This window comes from Stegostoma tigrinum, chromosome 3, assembly GCF_030684315.1.
Source record: "Stegostoma tigrinum isolate sSteTig4 chromosome 3, sSteTig4.hap1, whole genome shotgun sequence".
Taxonomy (NCBI): Eukaryota; Metazoa; Chordata; class Chondrichthyes; order Orectolobiformes; family Stegostomatidae; genus Stegostoma; species Stegostoma tigrinum.
In genome coordinates this window covers 105,586,530-105,604,131 of record NC_081356.1, presented here as the reverse complement: position 1 = coordinate 105,604,131, position 17,602 = coordinate 105,586,530, and the positions used below count along the sequence as shown (strand labels likewise).

The window sequence follows — 17,602 nt, the reverse complement described above, 5'->3', positions numbered from 1 at the left end:
CCAGGACTGGTCCAGGGGTGAAACACTTCAGTTACGAGGAAAGATTGGAGAAGTTGAGACTGTTTTCCTTGGAGAGAAGAAGGTTCAGAGGAGATTTGATGGATGTTTTCAAAATCATTAGGGGCTAGGCAGAGTGGATAGGGAGAAACTGTTTCCCCTCTTAAACAGACCCAGAACTAGAGTTTGAAATTGTTTCGAAAAGAAGAAAATGTGGGGTGAGAACAAATAGTTTCAATTGAGGCATTCAAGAGGGCATTGGATGACAAATTTCATTAAAAGAAATTGTAATATTGGTATCAGAACACACTACAAAGAATTCCCAGGTACATCAGTCAAGACAAAATATTTAGAAGTATTCAAGGGACACAAGGTTCAGATGTGGTTTTGTAGGTTTGTTGAGATGGAACTACATAAATGAGCCCATGTCCACATTTATTTTGTGGTCTGTTGGAAAATGTAGTGTTTGATCCACTTTATAGTATGGAGCTTAATACTGAAATCAACACACATGTAGGGTGGAACTCTCCTCTTTATTTCTTGTGATTAGTAAAGCTCCAGAGAGTAATTAGTAGAATCTCAAATGGAATCCTTGTTTCCACTAATACCCAGCACAGATTTGGGAGTGTATGAGGCCAACAAAAACATGGAAGTATCCAGCTTTGAGCACATTATTTCAATGAGTATAAAAAAGAAAGTAAACAAAAAAAGGGAAAATAATGTCAGAGGTAATGGGTGAGCAGTGGGGCGGGGTAGGGGCAAAAAGGTGGATGAATTCTAACTCACTGCCTGTGTATGGAATTAGAGTGGTGAATCGATCACCTATTATAGATTCCAATAGTTATTTGGTGGTCAATCCAAATTAATTTTTGACTAGCATGACAAGTTGAAAAGCCTACCTCTGTTAATTTTCTAACAAACAGAAATCAGGCAAATTTTGTGAATAATGTTGAGATTGAATGTTTACCAGGCTTATGAACAATTCTCCTCCTTATTTTAGCGGCAATTAGTTTGATAGAGGTTAGTACATATATGTGGACTGCATTGGCAACTTTTCAATTAAAGAGGAAATGATAAATTGGTGGTGGCATATAAATGAGGCAAATTTAAGTTAAAAGATGTTAGACATGTTACACTATCTTAGGGGTTTAAATCTCCCAGTCCGCAATATGCACTCCAATAGCAGCTGTGTCTCCCATCTCCCCTGGAGGCGAGGAATACATTTGATGTACGTGACAAGTATTTGCTTAGTCAAGCATTCATTTGGTTGCTATGAATCAAGAAATCATTCAGGGATCAGAAGCAACAATAGGCTTTCTAGGGACTGAATGTATAATATGACATTTCTCACTATAAGTCAATACCAGACAGCAACATGTTGATTCCAGTCCTGAATATTTTTAGTATATCTCTAATCTTGAAGCATCCTTCAACATTAGAGTTATAATATTCATCTAAAGTGTACAGGAAAGCTTGTGTTCCACCATGAACTCTTTTAGGATACACCAATTCCCCATAAAATTCATCTGTGCCTGTGCTGGTGGCTCTTTGATGCAGGCAAGCCAAAGTAGATATGCAATGGAATAAGATGCAATAGTTATAAAAGGAAGAAAACTGGACTAGCAGAGAAGCAGGAAAATCCAGTACAAAATTTGTACATCTCATTTTCTAAGCAGAGTGTGATGGTTCCAATATTTGGTATCAATGGATAAAGCAATTGGTATCTCAAAATTGCATCAAAGACCTACATACTACACATTGCTTCTTCATGCCTTCCATGCACTTCTTACTCCATTCCTTATAGACAGAGTCACGTCATACTGGGGCCGCATTTCTAGCCATTGTATAGATAATCAGGATAAAAATGATCAAATGCCAGCAAAGACTCAAGGAAGGCCCCAGGACTCAGGTAATATTCCAGGGAGCTGGGTCCCAAATCCACTATAGCAGATTAATTGAATTTGAATTCAAAGTGTGGAATTAAAAATCTAACGATAACTTGAGGGGAAACCTATCTGGGCCTGTTTCCACACTGTATGGAATCTAATCTAATCTAATCCATGCCATTTACAGAAGGAACCGCCATCCTTACCTGGTCTGGCCTATATGTGACTCCAGTCCCACAGTAATATGGCTGACTCTTAACTGCCCTCTGACCAGTTAAGGATGGGTGATAAATATTGGCCTAGTCAGCGACAACTACATCCTGTGAATGAATCACAGAATCCCTACAGTGCAGATAGAAACCATTCGGTCCATTCAATCTGCATTGACCCTCCAAACATTATCCCCTTCCGACCCACTTGGCCCCATCCCCATAATTTAGCATGGCTAATCCACCTAATTTGCACATCGCAGGACACCATGGGGCAATTTAGCGTGGCCAACCTACCCTGCACATCATTGGACTCCCCTTGAAGACAACATACACATTACTGTTAAAAGGTGCACTGTGCAGTGTACCAATGCACTAAGCTTTAAACTTGGGACTAACAATTAGCATTCTGATAAACTGCCCACTCCAGCACATATATCGATTAAATATAAGTAAATATTCCTTGTTTGCCTGTAAATCACAGATTTTATGAGATATAATTGCTATTAGGACTGTGAGACATCCAAGATAGATGATTTTGATAAATTTAAAGCTATTACATGAATTTTCTGATGGACAGGGTAGATTGAACCAGACCACTTCCTGCAGTTCAGGGGTCTAAGTAATAGACCACTGAAAACCAATTAAATAGAGATCTAGCAAAGAGAACAAAAGCAACTCTTTACATAGGAAGTTCTGAGGCTGCAAGTTATGGTTAGTGCTTAAGATATTATTTCAATAATTTTAAACTAATTCTCCCAATGAGACAAGATGGACCTGGCCACCCATTTTGCAACCAACTTAACTTTGAAGTGAAGCTGCAGAATCTGATCACATTACTTTGCTCTTTTGCAACTGAAGAATTAAAGAGAGGTATTTGTGAATGAAGTGTGGAAATATGACAAGGACCATTAGCACACATGAAGAATAAATGTTGCTATGGGGCAGTTGAACTAAATAACTTGCTCTATATTATGACTTCCATATTACTTTGATGGGACTTTGATTTATTTTGGTGGTAATGAGAGTAATGTTTGAAGTGAATTTTAATAATCCTGGAACACAAAGAATTTAAGAATCAAGAGCAGGAGTTGGCCATATTCCTTCAAGCCTGCTCTGCCATTCAATTAAATCATGGCCGATCTTTGACATCAATTCCAACTTCCCACCCACTCCTGGTATTCTCTGATTTTCCAAGAGTCAAAAAACCTATCTATCTCAGCCTCAAGCACATTCAACAAGTAAATTCTAAACATTCACAACCATATACACGAAAAACAAGAAAGCCATCCTATCTCTTCTAACTACCGATAATACACAATCTAACCAGGAAAATTTCTGAAAATATAAGCAAAGATTTTTCACTCGCAATTTCTCAACAGATTTGGAATGGTATTCACTTTCTTACCTATCAAGTTATAACCTCAAAAAATCTCCTTCAAAAGCTCATCTTCATTTTTCTTCACCATTACTTCCCATGTCCCCAGTGATCCATCCTCAGTCATCTATTTCTCATCTACACACTTTCCCTCAGAGACATCATCTGAAAACCCACCAGATTTCAAATGTTCCTGATGACATCAATCCTCTCCAATGAGTTGCTTGTTCGACATCAAATTATGGATAATCAAAAATCTCTATTAGTTAAATATTGGGAGACCATTGGACCATTGGACTATTGGCTTTGCCCCCAAACCAAAATGCCATTTCCCTAGCCATCAACTTCATCTCCCTGTTTAGCCAATGCCTGAACTTGAATCAAGTTGTTTGTAACCTTGATATCTTAACTGATCACACTCCGAGTTTCCAACTCGATATCCTCTCTGTTTATCTCTTATCCTAATTATTCTCACTTGATCACTCACTCCTTTGCAAAATCTTTTGTCCAGAAAGTGAACAATTTAAATGTTAGAGGCAACTACTATCAAAAATTAATTGTTAGAGATTTTACAATTAAAAAAAACTTGAAAAGCTACTTTTTCCTCAACACCTTTTCTTCTCTTTCTAATTGCAACCTTTCCTTTCTTTTCTTTTTATTCTTTTCTATACCTTGTATTTGACTCTGCGTCATTCTTTTCTTTCTTCATTATCTCCCTGTATTTCCCTAATGCAATAGCTATATTCAGTCAATGATGATATACCATTGATAAATTTGCAAGTGATGCAAAAACAGATGATAAAATAAATTGCACAGAAGACATAATTTGCAAACAAATATGAATAGTATTAGGTGAATTCATTCAGTGAATAGGTGAAAGTTTGGACGATGACGTTTAATATGGATAACTGAGGTTGTCTGCTTTGGGTGAAAGAACAAAAAAGCTACTTATTATCTAAGTAGAGAGAAACTTCAAAACACTTCAATGCAAAGGGCTTTGAGTGACCTTGTGCATGAGTCACAAAAAGCTGGTATGAAAGTACAGTATTTAGTAAGAAAAGCAAATGGAATTTCAACACATTGCTAATGGAATGGAATATAAAAGCAGGGAGATTTGTTGCAATTCCATAAGGCATTGATGAGACTGCACCTGGAGCATTGTATACAGTTTTGGTGCCCTTAGTTGAGAAAGCATGTAATTGCACCGGAGGCAGTTCAGAGAAAGCTCACTAGTTTGATGCCAGAGATGAAAGTCTCGTCTGATAAGGAGAGATTGACTGGTTTAGGTCTATGCACGCTACAGTTTAGAAGGACGAGAGATCTAATTGAGACGTATAAGATGCTAAAAGGGATTAACAAAATATATGCTTCTGGGGCAATCTAGAGCAAGAACTAGGGATAGGCAATAAATGCTGGCCCAGCCACTGACACCCAAACCCAGATCCCACCTGTCAATTAAGAAAAATACTTATTTCTGCTCATAGTTCCTTTGTTCTTTCTGAATCCATAAATCACATACACCATTAATAGAGCCTTCCAGTAATATATGAACTGCCTCATTTCCATCTCTGCATCATTGTCAGCTCACATTTCCAGCAAGTTACAGAGTAAATGTTGTGGTGAAGTTACAGCAAAAATCTAACTAATGGGATGCACCATTTTTAAATGTCTCATTTCAACAAGTTCCAGTCTGTTATATTAAGAGCTATATTGTCCTTTTTCTTCCAAATTACGTTAATTGCAAAGTAAACTTTTTTTTTCAACTAATTTTGATTTGCTGGAAAGGATTAATTGGAGTAATCAATGTGGATAGATTGTTTTGGATTTAGTCGAGTGCTGACCAAATTTATTGCTTACAATTCAATTAGAAGTGGTTTGATGGGGAAAAACTGAGGTTTAGGTCAGTTATTATTTTCTTTCAAATCATTTATTTTCAAATTCTTTAATAGGAATCACAATTGCCCAATTTAAAAAAAACAGAATTCCAGTGTGTTATGGTTCAAATTGTAATATATGAATCCCAAGGATTCTCCGCACAGTGAATTCCTGGTCACAGCTTGATAATCAAGGACACGAGCCAAGCAAAGTTTTGTAAAAGTAAAGAGAAACATCAATGGACTATCAAAGCTTTGAGCCTTCTGGTTTTTGTGATCATGCCTCTGTAACAGATGGAGAACAGGGCTGTCAACTGGACTTTTAGTTAGCAAGAATATTAATCTGGAGAGGGTTCAGAGAGATTTAACAGGACAGGTATGGAAGGTTTGGAGTTATAAAGAAAGGCTAGATAGGCTGTGATCAGAGATAATGGGAACTGCAGATGCCAGAGAATCCAAGACAACAAAGTGTGGGGCTGGATGAACACAGCAGGCCAAGCAGTATCTCAGGAGCACGAACGCTGACGTTTTGGGCCTGAAGAGTCTAGGCTTGAAATGTCAGCTTTTGTGCTCCTGAGATGCTGCTTGGCCTGTGGTGTTCATCCAGCTCTACACCTTGTTGTCCTGGATAGGCTGTGACTTGTTTTACTGGACTGTAGGAGATTGAGGGGTGACCTGATAGAAGTTTATAAAATAATGAGAGATGTAGATAGAGTTAATGGTTTAGATAACACAGTGTGAAGCTGGAAGAACACAGCAGGCCAGGCAGCATCAGCGGAGCAGGACAGTTGACATTTCAGGCCAGGACGTTCTTTCTTTTCTAAGGAACATCAACTGTCCTGTTCCTCTGATGCTGCCTGGCCTGCTGTGTTCCTTCAGCTCCACACTGTTATCTCTGACTCCAGCATCTGCAGTTTTTATTACTTCTAGAGATAATGGTACTTGTGTTTTCCAGAGGGTTGGAGATGTCAAGACTACGGAACACATTTTGAAGATGAAAGGAGAGAGATTTTAAAAAGACACAAGAGTCAAATTGTTTGACACAGAGGGTGGTCTGCATGTAGAATGAACTTCCTGAGGAAGTGATGGATGTGGGCACAGTTACAACACTTAAAAGACTGTTGAATAAGTACATGAAAAAGAAAGGTTTGGAGGGATATGGGCCAGGAGCAGACAGGTGGGACTAGTTTAGTTTGGGATTATATTCAATATGGACTAGTTAGACTGAAGGATCTGTTTCCATGCTTAATGACTCTATAATCCTATACAACAGAGTCCAGGAACATCTAAAAGGTTGAAAAATAAAACAAAAACTTTTTCTTTTTATGTGAAGCATTAAATAGATTCCAAAGAATTGATAATGTCACTGCTGAATAATATTGCCAAGTATGTACAATTGGGAATGAAAAATCTGGACAGAACATTCAGGAAAACTCTGCCCTTGGAGCACAGGTGATTACTCGATCCCAAATCTCCTTTATCACTATTAAAGCCATTACTTCCAGTGAGATAGAAGAGAGCATCAGGAAGAAAAAATTGCATTTATTATAATAAGTTTTGCAAAGTCAGCCCATCCAAACCACTTTACAAGCAATTAAATACTTTTAAAAAGTGTATCCGCTATTTAGTGTAGGAGACACAGCAGTCAATTGGCACACACCAGTTATACAAAAAGCAAACTGGTAATGAGCAAAATCTTCTAGATTGCTTGCTACCTTTGCACATTAACTTTCAGCAACTTACAAAGAAGGTCACCTAGGTCCCTCTGGATATCTAAAAGGATGAAAAATAAAACAAAACCTTTTACTTCGTAAAATATTAAATGGAGGTCACCTCGGTCCCTCTGGATATCACCACTTTACAATCTCTCATGATTTAAGAAATATTCTGTACATTCATTCCTCCTACCAAGAAGGATAACTTCACATTGATCCACAACAAACACAGAAATTACTGGAGATACTCTGCAGGTCCAGCAGCATCTGTGGAGAGAAAGTAAAATTAATGATCCAGTCCAGTGCCCATTCTTCAGAACAAACTATAGTTGGGTAAAGGTTGGAATATATGCTGAAGATTGGGTGGTGGGAGGAGGGGATGAGTAAATGATAGGTGGAGATGGAGCCAAGAGACAGAAAGAGAAATCAGTTGGGCAGACAAAAGGATGGGTAATGCTGAGTCAGGGAGAAAGTAAAGCTGCTAATGGAGATGTCTAGTGGGTGATAATGGGTTGGCTGTGATGAAAGCAGTTCACGTGATGACCGGGCCTGGGGATTGGGTGTTGACCAAGGTACTCCTCCTTCTTCTTCAGAAGAAGAAAGTGCTCAGGCCATAAAATTATTGAAATCAATACCGAAGCCCAAAGGCTGCATGGTCCCCAAGCGGAAAATGAGGTGCTGTTCTTCCAGCTTGCACTGAGCTTCACTGGAACATTGGAACAAGTCCAAGACATGTAGGCCAGGGAACACGGCATTGGCTTGAATTTGCAGGTAACTGGAAGCTCAGAGTCACTTTTGCTGATAAAATGCAGGTGTTCTGCAAAGCGGTCGCCCAGTCTGTGTTTCATCTCCCTCCTGTCGAGGAAATCACATTGTGAGCAGCAAAAACAATAGATTAAAATGCTGCTTCACCTTGAAGGTGTGTGTGGGACCTTAGATAGTGAGGAGGCAGGATGTAAATGGCTAAGTGTTGCACCTTCTGCCATTACATAGGAAGGCGCTGTGGGGGTGTGGGGAGGCATTGGGAGTGAAGGAGGAGTGGACCAGGGTGTCCCGGAGGGAATGGTCCCTGTGTACAAGGAAGGACAGGTAGAAAGTATATGTCTGGGGGTGACATCCTGTTGAAGGTGGTAGAAATAAAAGCTAATGATCCTTTGGATGTGCTTGCTAGTGGGATGGAACGTGAGGACCAGGGACGCCCGTTGTGGGAGAAAAGGGGTGAGAGCAGAAGTGCAAGAGATGAGTTGGACACTGCCAGGGGCCTTGTAAATCACAGTAGTGGGGAACACTCTGTTGAGGAAGTAGAACATTTTGGAGGCTCCCCTACAGAAGGTGACATCATTGGAACAGGTACAATGGAGGTGGAGAAATTGGGAGAATGGAAAAGAGTTTTTACAATGAGGCAGTGTGTGAGGGTGTACAGTCCAGGTAACTGAGAGTCGGGGTGAGTTTATAGCGAACATGGTGGCCAGCCTATACCCAGAAATGAAAACATACATGATGAGGAAGGGAGGAATCAGAGATGGACCAGGTGAAGATGAGGGCAGGGTGAAAATTGAAAGTGAACTTAATAGATTTTTCTAATTTCAGATGAGAGAGGAAAATAGCACTGATGTCATTGACATCCTGGAGAAAGAGTTGCCAGGGAATGGGGGGTGGGGGCGTGGGGTTGACTCAAGCAGGACTAGAACAAGGAATGTTCCATGTATCCCACATAGAGTCAGGCACACCTGGGGCCCTTGCAGATACCCATGGCCAACCCTTTGACCCGAAGAAAGTCAGAAAAGTTAAAAAGGAGAATTTGTTGAAAGTCAGGATGAGTTTGACCAGGTGGAGGAGGCTGGTGGTGGATGAGGAAGGTTCAGACCTTTTTCACAGGAAGAAGCAGAGATCCCTGAGACTATCCTGATGGGAGATGGACATGTAAATGGATCGCACATCCATGGTGAAGAGGAGGCAGCTGGAATCAGCAAACTGGAAGTTCTGAAACTGACATGAAGTGTCATAGGAATCATACATGTAAGTGAAAAGGGACTGACAAGGGGAGAAGAATTCAGTCAATATAGGAAGAGGGGCAGAAACAAGCCGAAACAATGGGTCTGCCTGGGCAGTCCTGTTTGTGCATTTTGGGGAGAAGGTGGAAGTGGACTGTACAGGGTTGGGGACTGGGAGGCTGCTGGGCAGAGATCCACAAATGAAACGGAATTAATGACTGTCATAGAAACAGCGGCCCTAAGTTCCATGGTGGGGTCATGGTCTAGGGAGAGATAGGAGGAGGTGTCTAGGAGCTGGTGGTCAGTCTCTGCAATGTAGAGGTCAATCTGCCAGATAACAGCACCACCCTTTTAGGCAGACCTAATTTCAAAGTTAGAGTTGGATCTGTGAGCACAAATATTGTCATTTCAGAGAGAGATAGGTTTGAATGGGTAAGGTGGACTGAAAAATTAAGTTGATTGATGTCATGTCGACAGTTCTCGATGAACGGGTCAAGTACAGATAAATGTACAGAGGGAAGGGTCCAGGTGAAGGGAGAGTGCTGGAGCTGGGTGAAGGGGTCTGTGGAATGGGGATTGGGCTTATGTCCAAGAACATGGGAATGGAGAGGCAGGCAATGGAAGAAGGATCCAAAGTCATGTCATGCCTGAAATTCATTGATATGGGGGCGCAATGGGATAAAACTAAGGCCTTTGTTGAGAATAGAATATTCAGCAGAGAGAAGGTCTGAAAGGATATTGAATACCTGACAAAGAGGTGGGGTAGAAGGGTGCAGGCAGAGGGAAGGGGAAGGGGAAGGGTAGGAAGATTCCAGAGAGACATGTGTAACGTTGTGCTGTTGTAGCTCACGTTCCTTAATTCTTGAAAGGAAAAGAAATAAAAGTTTCTTATTAAAATCTTGAACGAGCTGTGCATGAAATGGAGCTGGGGGCCAGAACAGCTCTGAGACAGCTTGAGGTGGTGCTGATGAAGAGAGAGGTCGAGAATGTGCATGTGGCAATGCATGGCACTGAGTGTAAACCTCAGCATGTGACAACAGCTGTCTGAAAAGAGTTGAAAAAAATAACACTGCTATAAATCCTGGGTAGATTCAAAACACAAAGGATGAAACTCAGTTGGAATCCACGTGGTGGGAGTCTGAGCCTGTCACATTTATCTGCGTTATACTCTACTTCTTGCCCATGTACTCATCTTGTCTAAATGCCTTTGAAGCTTTTCTTTGTTCCTTCCTCACAACTCACTTCCAAACAGAATTTGTATCATTTGCAAACTTGGATACATTTCTTAGAATTTAAGATTTATAGTGGACTTGAAATGCTAACTGTATTTCTTTCTGCAGATGCCGACAGATCTGCTGAGTTTCTCCAGCATTCTCTGTTTGCTTCAGCTTTCCAGCATCTGCAGTATTTTAGTTTTATTGAAAATATTGTAATTAACTCCACACCCAAATCCCTAACATGAATTGGGAGAAACTGGGACCCAAGCACTTAGGCTTGCAGTACACTGCTGCTCAACACCTCCCAACCTGGCAATGACCCATTTCTTCCAACTCTTGGCTTTCTGCCTGTTAAGTATCATCAATCCATACTAGTCTGTTATTCCTCACTGCATGTACTTTAATTTCGTTCAATAACCTCCAGTGTACTTATCCAAAGATCCCTGAAAATCCAAATATACCACAGCCACTGACTCCACGTTATTGATTATATTAGTAGCATTCTTAAAAACTGTATCAGGTTTGTGAAGCATAATTTCTCCTTCATAAATCCATGCTGACACTGTCCAGACAACAATGATCTAAATATCCAGTAATCATATCTTTTATAATAGATTCTAGTACTTTCCCTATTACTCAAGTTAAAGGGTCGTAGTTTCTTGTTTACTCTCCCTTTTCTTTAATAGTAGGGTTCCCTTTGCAACTTTCCAATCTGTAGGCACCATTACAAAATTAAAAGAATTTTGAAGGACGATCACCAATGCATCCATTATCTTTGTAGTTATCCTTCAACACTCTTTCTCCAATACTACTTTTTGTTAACTAAAACTAACCCCGTTTTACATTCCTAAATTTATATTTATTTTCTTGCTATTTTACATTCATATTCTATTCTGTCTTTCTTTATCAATTTATTGGTTCTTCTTTGCTGAATTCTAAACTTCTCCCGACACTGATGATGCCACAAAAAGTTGTCATCTGTATAAATCTCCTCTTTTGATTTAATATTTTAGTTAACATTCCTTCTTAGCCATGGCTTTCTCATTTTTCCTGTTGGATTTTTTTGACTCAAAAGGAATTTTTTTAAAGCAAGCATTAATTATTTAAATTCTACCCATTACCTATCTACCAAACCATTTGATGAATTTCCCTAATGCATCACGGGCAACATTCTGCTCATAACTACAAATTGCCTTCAAATAGATTTAAGACCCCAGTTTCAGATTCAACCACATATTTACTGATTTGAAGGAAAGTTCTTTCATACAATGATCACTATTCGCTATTCTTTTACAACAATAGTATATTTAACCCTTTGGAGCCCTGTGCAACTCAGGCTATTGGGAAATCTAGAATAACAGGGTTGACCATCTTGAAGGCCTCACACATTCTGCCCTTCCCCACCCAAGTCAAAACACACTTCAGCATTAACCCTTTCAGAAATGTTACCTTTTCCAATAAATTATTAATTGTGCTTAATTGAAGAATGGACGAAAGATTTCCTGCGCAATGTAGTGTGAGACTTTAGTAACATGCAGGTCCGGAAAAGAAATGTGTCCCTTCCCTTGTATTCAAAAGTACAATTCTCCCTTTTTGTTAGTCCCGAGTAAAAGGTTAATTCTTGAATATATAAATAATAAGATATTAGTAGTAATGTGGTAGGTTGAATGATAATAAAGGCATTCTAAAGAGGTAAACAACCCATGTAGACCTCATAGTAAGCTTAAGTAATTCCACATGCATAAATGGTTACCTTGAAAAGACCAGACTCCAGAAACCTCTCCGTAAGGAGGAAGTACACCCAACCTCGTAACACAACAGCATTAGGATCATAGGAACTGAAGGTCACCTCTCTGTCATGACGCAATTTATTTCAATCACAGATCTACATCACAGTGCCAACAGCACACACTCTCTAAAGCTTTCAATGTTACATAAATTTTGGTAAGACATGGATTTATAGTTACAACTTGCTCATGCAAAAAGCCAATGATTTTCATTGCCTGTTTGGAAAGGTGTCACAATCTGAGTATAGGTTTTCCAATGATCAGAGCAGATGAAAATTGGACAATGAGTCGTCCGCACAAATAAGGAACGGTCACCTTACACTGTACAGATTAAGCGCAATATTGACAGAGAATTCAATCCTCTCACGTAGGAACAAGATGACTGTGATAAAGAAAATAAAACCATTAATGGCATAAATTATCTTTTTTTCTGATCTGCTGCTTGACTAAGTCTGGTGTTGAGTGCTAGATGTCTGACATCAGGTGTTTCAGAGAGTTGTACTGCAGAGCTGACTGTGCTGAGCACTGACTCTCACTCTGCTGCGTGTTCCTCAGACTAGACTCCATTTTGTAAGAGCAGAATCTTACATTGAACGAGAATAGGATTGCAGTGATGTTAGTGTATTGTAGGAATTACAATTTCCATCAACCATTGTCCAAATTAAATCCACATTGAACAACTGGGAGAGATGTACTTAATGCATGATGAGGCTTTACTGGAGGGATTCAGTCTTTAAAAAATACGTTCCCTGCTGATTTTCAATATACCTGTCAAATATTACATAGTACGGCACAAATTATTCACTGTGATAATTGAATGTGGAGCATTTTCCTCCCATCGTTGTCCATTTAGGAAAATGTATCTGTGTCAGATAACTGAAGGCTACAAACAATGACAAAGTATCCATTGCTCTTGGTTTATTTTTTTAAAAAGGGCTATTTTTCATTGTTTCAAGTTTGCCTTTTTCAGTCCCTGACCTCTGGAATGCATTGGCCCGGAAGGTAAAAATTCTGAAATGTCGGATATTTTCTTCCAAACTTTCGTAGTGCATTATTTCTAATGCGCCCTTTCTCATCTACCGATTGCTTCCCTCTCCTGTATGTGTTAATTCACGTGCTAATGCTGATTTAGAGGGAGAATTGAATCAACCTGACCATGTTCCTCACCGCGTCCAATTCCACGTTCCCTCATTATGCCAGCTCGGCCCTGACTGCACCAGAAAATGAGAAAGTCCCAATGTCAGTGCCAGAGTAATATGCTTGCTCTAAATGCAATTCCTGCCCACAAAATTGCCACTCTCTTAATGCAGCCATGTAAGTGCATTAGTGTTTTAAAATGTGCAGTGATATAGATAGACTGCAGCTCTCTACAGTTCCAATGTCACGAGCTCCACGGTGCAACTCGTTCTTGGAAACTACACACATCATCCACTATAAATATTTCTGTGGAAGAAAAAGCCTGTGAAAACCTACTACTACTTAATAGCTGCTGTCATGGATTTACTATGTCATTATACCCAGAACATTTGTTTACTGAAATCAAGTTGTAAAAGCCTGAAACGTCTCAAAACACTGAAATCACTAGAAATTGGTAGTTCGTACAATAGACAGAATTGCGTTTAAGTCAATAACAGATTGGAGGATAATGGTTTACAATACTATAATATTGCGTATGTCACACATGCTTTATTTTTAATCTTGCAGTTTATGAAGTAATGTAAAACTTTAATTGTGAATTGCAAAAAATAGCATATTAGCTCAAGCAATATCTTTCCAGAAAGGTAACTGAAAAGACAAAGATGATTTGCTGCTGAATTGACACTGCTAAAAACTGGATGGACTGGTATGACAAAATGACACTTGCTATTTCCAAGAAGTATGGTTCTTCTAACACACTTAGCACCTGAATACAACTTCCTTTATGTCTGCTGTTTCTATAAAAATTATACTCTTTGAAAGCCATTGAAAAAGCGCTCAATAACATAAGCTTTCATTGTAATATTGTCAAAGCCACAGATAATTGCACACCTATGGTAAAGTTCCAATTTACATTCTACATTCGTCAAAAAGGTGAAGCATCAATTACGTGAAGTAATTAAATTTATTTTGCAGTTAATTTAGCCGCTGACACATTTCGGACCTGAAGAAAATGTCAGTGTAACGAGAACCTTTACAATAATGTCTAACATAAACTGTAGCTCGAACTCGTTTGCACCTGAGCAATCCTGACATTGTTTTCGGACATGACATGGTAAGTAGGGGTTTCCAAGTTCGGCAGAATAGCTTTCCTGTGACACATAATCAGTCAACCATCCAGGCTGGAAATTCTAGCGCCGCGGAACATTTCACCGACATTCTGTGATATACACAAATCACAAACAGCCCCTCAGTTGCCGGGGGTTGTCAAAGTGTAGCTGCGAGGCAGAAATGAACAGTCGCTGACACAATGCCATGAGGGGACGCAGTGTTAAACTGCTGAACAAAACACGGCATCTCACTGTTGAAGAAATAAATGCTTCAATTAAGAAATCAAAAATATCTCAAAACTTTCAAAAAGGAAACCGAATTTACTATGTTGTCGGAGAGAAACAAACGGTAATTAATTTAACACCGAATTCTAAAGCTTCCCCCCCACAGAAACTTATCTCCAAATAAAATATTGCGGACTCCTTCAGTTATGTCACATTTTAAGAACACTCACTAATCCCTATCACGTTTAATTCTACATCCTCCTGCCTCGAAAGAGCCAGTATATATTATTGATCTCAAATGCTGCTAACACGATATCATCTCGTATCCAGGTCTACTTACTTCTTTCAGAAAACGGGTCAAAAAAAGAACGATTTCAAACAGCCAACTTCGCTTTCCCTGGCGGTGTCGGGCTAATGATTGTACGCAAGACAAAGTCAACTTTTTAAACCTCCATGAAGTTATGTATTGATCACAAAGTCTGTCTAAAAAGCGGACAGGCTTTGGTAATTAGATTTTGTGTGTTTTTTTTGTTGTGGCTGCTCTAACATTGTGCGTCTGCCCACTCGGTGCTGAGCTGACATCTCCAGCATGACTCAGTCTCTCTGCGGCAGTAACTATCCCTGTTAACGCAACATTAAACCCAATCCCGGTTCAAGCTACGTGTGCTGTGTACTTAAAACAAAAGAGGCGTCCGGTGTTAATTTCACACCGCATAATCCCCTTCCACAGGCTCAAAGATAATTTATCACCGAGATGTTTTATGACAACTACTGATCAACCGCAATTACTACCTTAATCTGATGTAGTTTAAATGACAGGTCCCAGAATTTGGACGGCACATTTACACAGCAGCTTGCCACTTTGTTCCTTAACCCTTCGAGGACTGAATTAACTTTTCTATCGCTTAACTTCCCCATTAGACGAAACACATGGGATAAAACGAACCCTAGGATGCTGTCCGTTACATTTGGGATGCGAAGTATAGACCATTGCAGCGGGAGACGTGTGGAAAATAACGGGATCCCTTAGCAATTTTCTCACAAGAGTGGAAAACACAGTGACAGCGATCGGTGTTGGAGAGAGGTGACTTTCTTAAAAAAAAAGAGCCAATATTCTTGGAAGACTGGCCATGCAGAAACTTGACATCACAGCATTACTGAAGCGACACATCCAGATCTCTGGAATCTCAGGCATGCGTCTCCAAAGTTCAGCACCACTATCCACCGTTCTCCATCTAACGCAGTGTTTCATTATGGGGGACTGGCGGGGGGGGGGGGGTGGAGATGGGACGTGGAGACATAGAACAAAGAAAAAGAAACATACCATGCAACGAAACAAACTTATCAAACAATCAAAAGAAACCCACTTCACCCCCAATGTTTGTGTCTCTCCATCTCCCCAGTACCCATATGGCACTCCACACAAAGTTAACACTTTCAACTCGACATTTCCAGCCCCAGCGAGGTACTGATCCACTGCGGTGCATGCCTATTTTGAAGGGGTGTTTGGAAGCACTGGGCAACACAAAGCTGACTGTAGGCGTCAGCGGTCAGGGAGGAAGGTAGCGGGTTCACTTACTTCACTCCGAGGCGCTTGGCTACTGCAGGGAGATCCCGCTGACTTGTTAAAGCGCAGCCGGCAGCTGCCCTCATTCAGACTGTGGCTCTCTCTCTCTCTCTCTTTCTCTGAGTGTGTGTGTTTTTCCGCTAGGTGCCCCACACTAAAATGGCTGCAAGTGAGGGAGCTTCAGCCAGTGGGATGTTTTTTTTTATTGACGTTGCAGCCCTGCCACTGCAGTGCTGGATGAAAGAGAGAGAGAGAGAGAGCGATCAATAATTGTAGCCCAGGGAGTGGAGTGGGCAATCCCAGCTAATGGAACAATCCAGCCTCCAGCAACTGTGTGAGTGTAGAGGGGTGGGAAGGCAAACCCAGAAAAACTGTAATCTGCATTAGCCGCCAGCCGTCTCCTCCCAAGAAAACATCCTAAGACAAATGTTGTACGTGCACATTGTGGTGTGTCTACTTACACATATGCAATGCAAGACATAGGTGATTGATAGTAGCTGATTCATCCATTCTTACTGTCGGTAAATGTGACTTTCGTTAACACGTGTCACCCAGTATTATTTTTGCAGCCGTGCATGGGATTTCTTGCAGCATCTGCATTGGTGCTGGTAGTTACATTGGTATAGCAGTATAAGTGGGCAATAATCTGGCATGTTTTACAATAGCATGTGATGTGTTATCACTAAGACAACGGAAATCTTTACTTCCGTGCTGTGTTCAGGAAGGGTCAGGTGCATTTCGTTTTCATTTTCTCCTTGGCACAATCTTTGTCAGAGGTCATTTTTCACCCTCCATTGTTGGTTGGCTCAAATGCCTCCCAAGCAGCATCAACAACCCTCACAGTCAGTTGCAAAGAGTTGCCTGGGTCCATCTAACTGAGATTGTTTGCCTCCTCCATCTCCTGACTACATCGTTGTGAATCGTGAAGGACATGAGGCAATGAGTAAAACGGATCAAATGTTTAACTGCTGTCCCTCTGCCGTACTGAATGGTTGCAAATTCTCACTGTTTGTGAGCTGTGCTGTTTTCGTTTTGACTAACCAGCCCTTGCTAATGAAATGTTAGGAATGGGATATAGCACAGACAACACATCAGATAGATGAAGAGATATCACACAAAAAAGGTATTTCCACATAAAATCAGTCCACTTGACAGGGCTTCAGTTCAATGCTACTTTGGGACTTATTTCAACAAAGTATATGTGAGCTTCAGAAAAGATGAACCATCACTCCCAATGAAGCGCCCTTGAAAATTAGGCTATCATCACATTAGTGATGTCCATTAGAGAATTGAGGAAAGGGCAGGGTGATTTATTTTTATTTACACTTTCATTTGATGTGAGTGTCGCTGGCTGGCCTGGCATTTATTGCCAATACTTAATTCTCTCGAAAAGGTGGTGATGAGATGCCTCCTGAATTGCTGCAGTCCATTGGTGCATGTGGGTCCACAATGATCCAGTGACAGTAAAACGGCTTGTTAGGCCATTTCAGAGTTAACCGCACTGCTG

The 17,602-nt window shown here is 40.4% G+C and overlaps 1 protein-coding gene across 4 annotated transcripts in view; it reads right to left on the bottom strand.

The window, feature by feature from the left end:
- sv2ca (synaptic vesicle glycoprotein 2Ca) overlaps nucleotides 1-16,575 on the bottom strand; it is a 187,346-nt gene extending 170,771 nt beyond the window's left edge. Inside the window, exon 1 of one of the 4 annotated variants that reach the window (XM_059644807.1) lies at nucleotides 16,557-16,575. The gene's annotated coding sequence lies outside the window, so the exon portion shown is untranslated. Of the gene's footprint in view, nucleotides 1-12,023; nucleotides 12,043-14,868; nucleotides 15,258-16,107; nucleotides 16,407-16,556 lie in introns of those variants that run through there. The other 3 variants (XM_059644804.1, XM_059644805.1, XM_059644806.1) reach the window with 3 other exon arrangements.
- Between the last annotated feature and the right edge of the window lie 1,027 nt (nucleotides 16,576-17,602).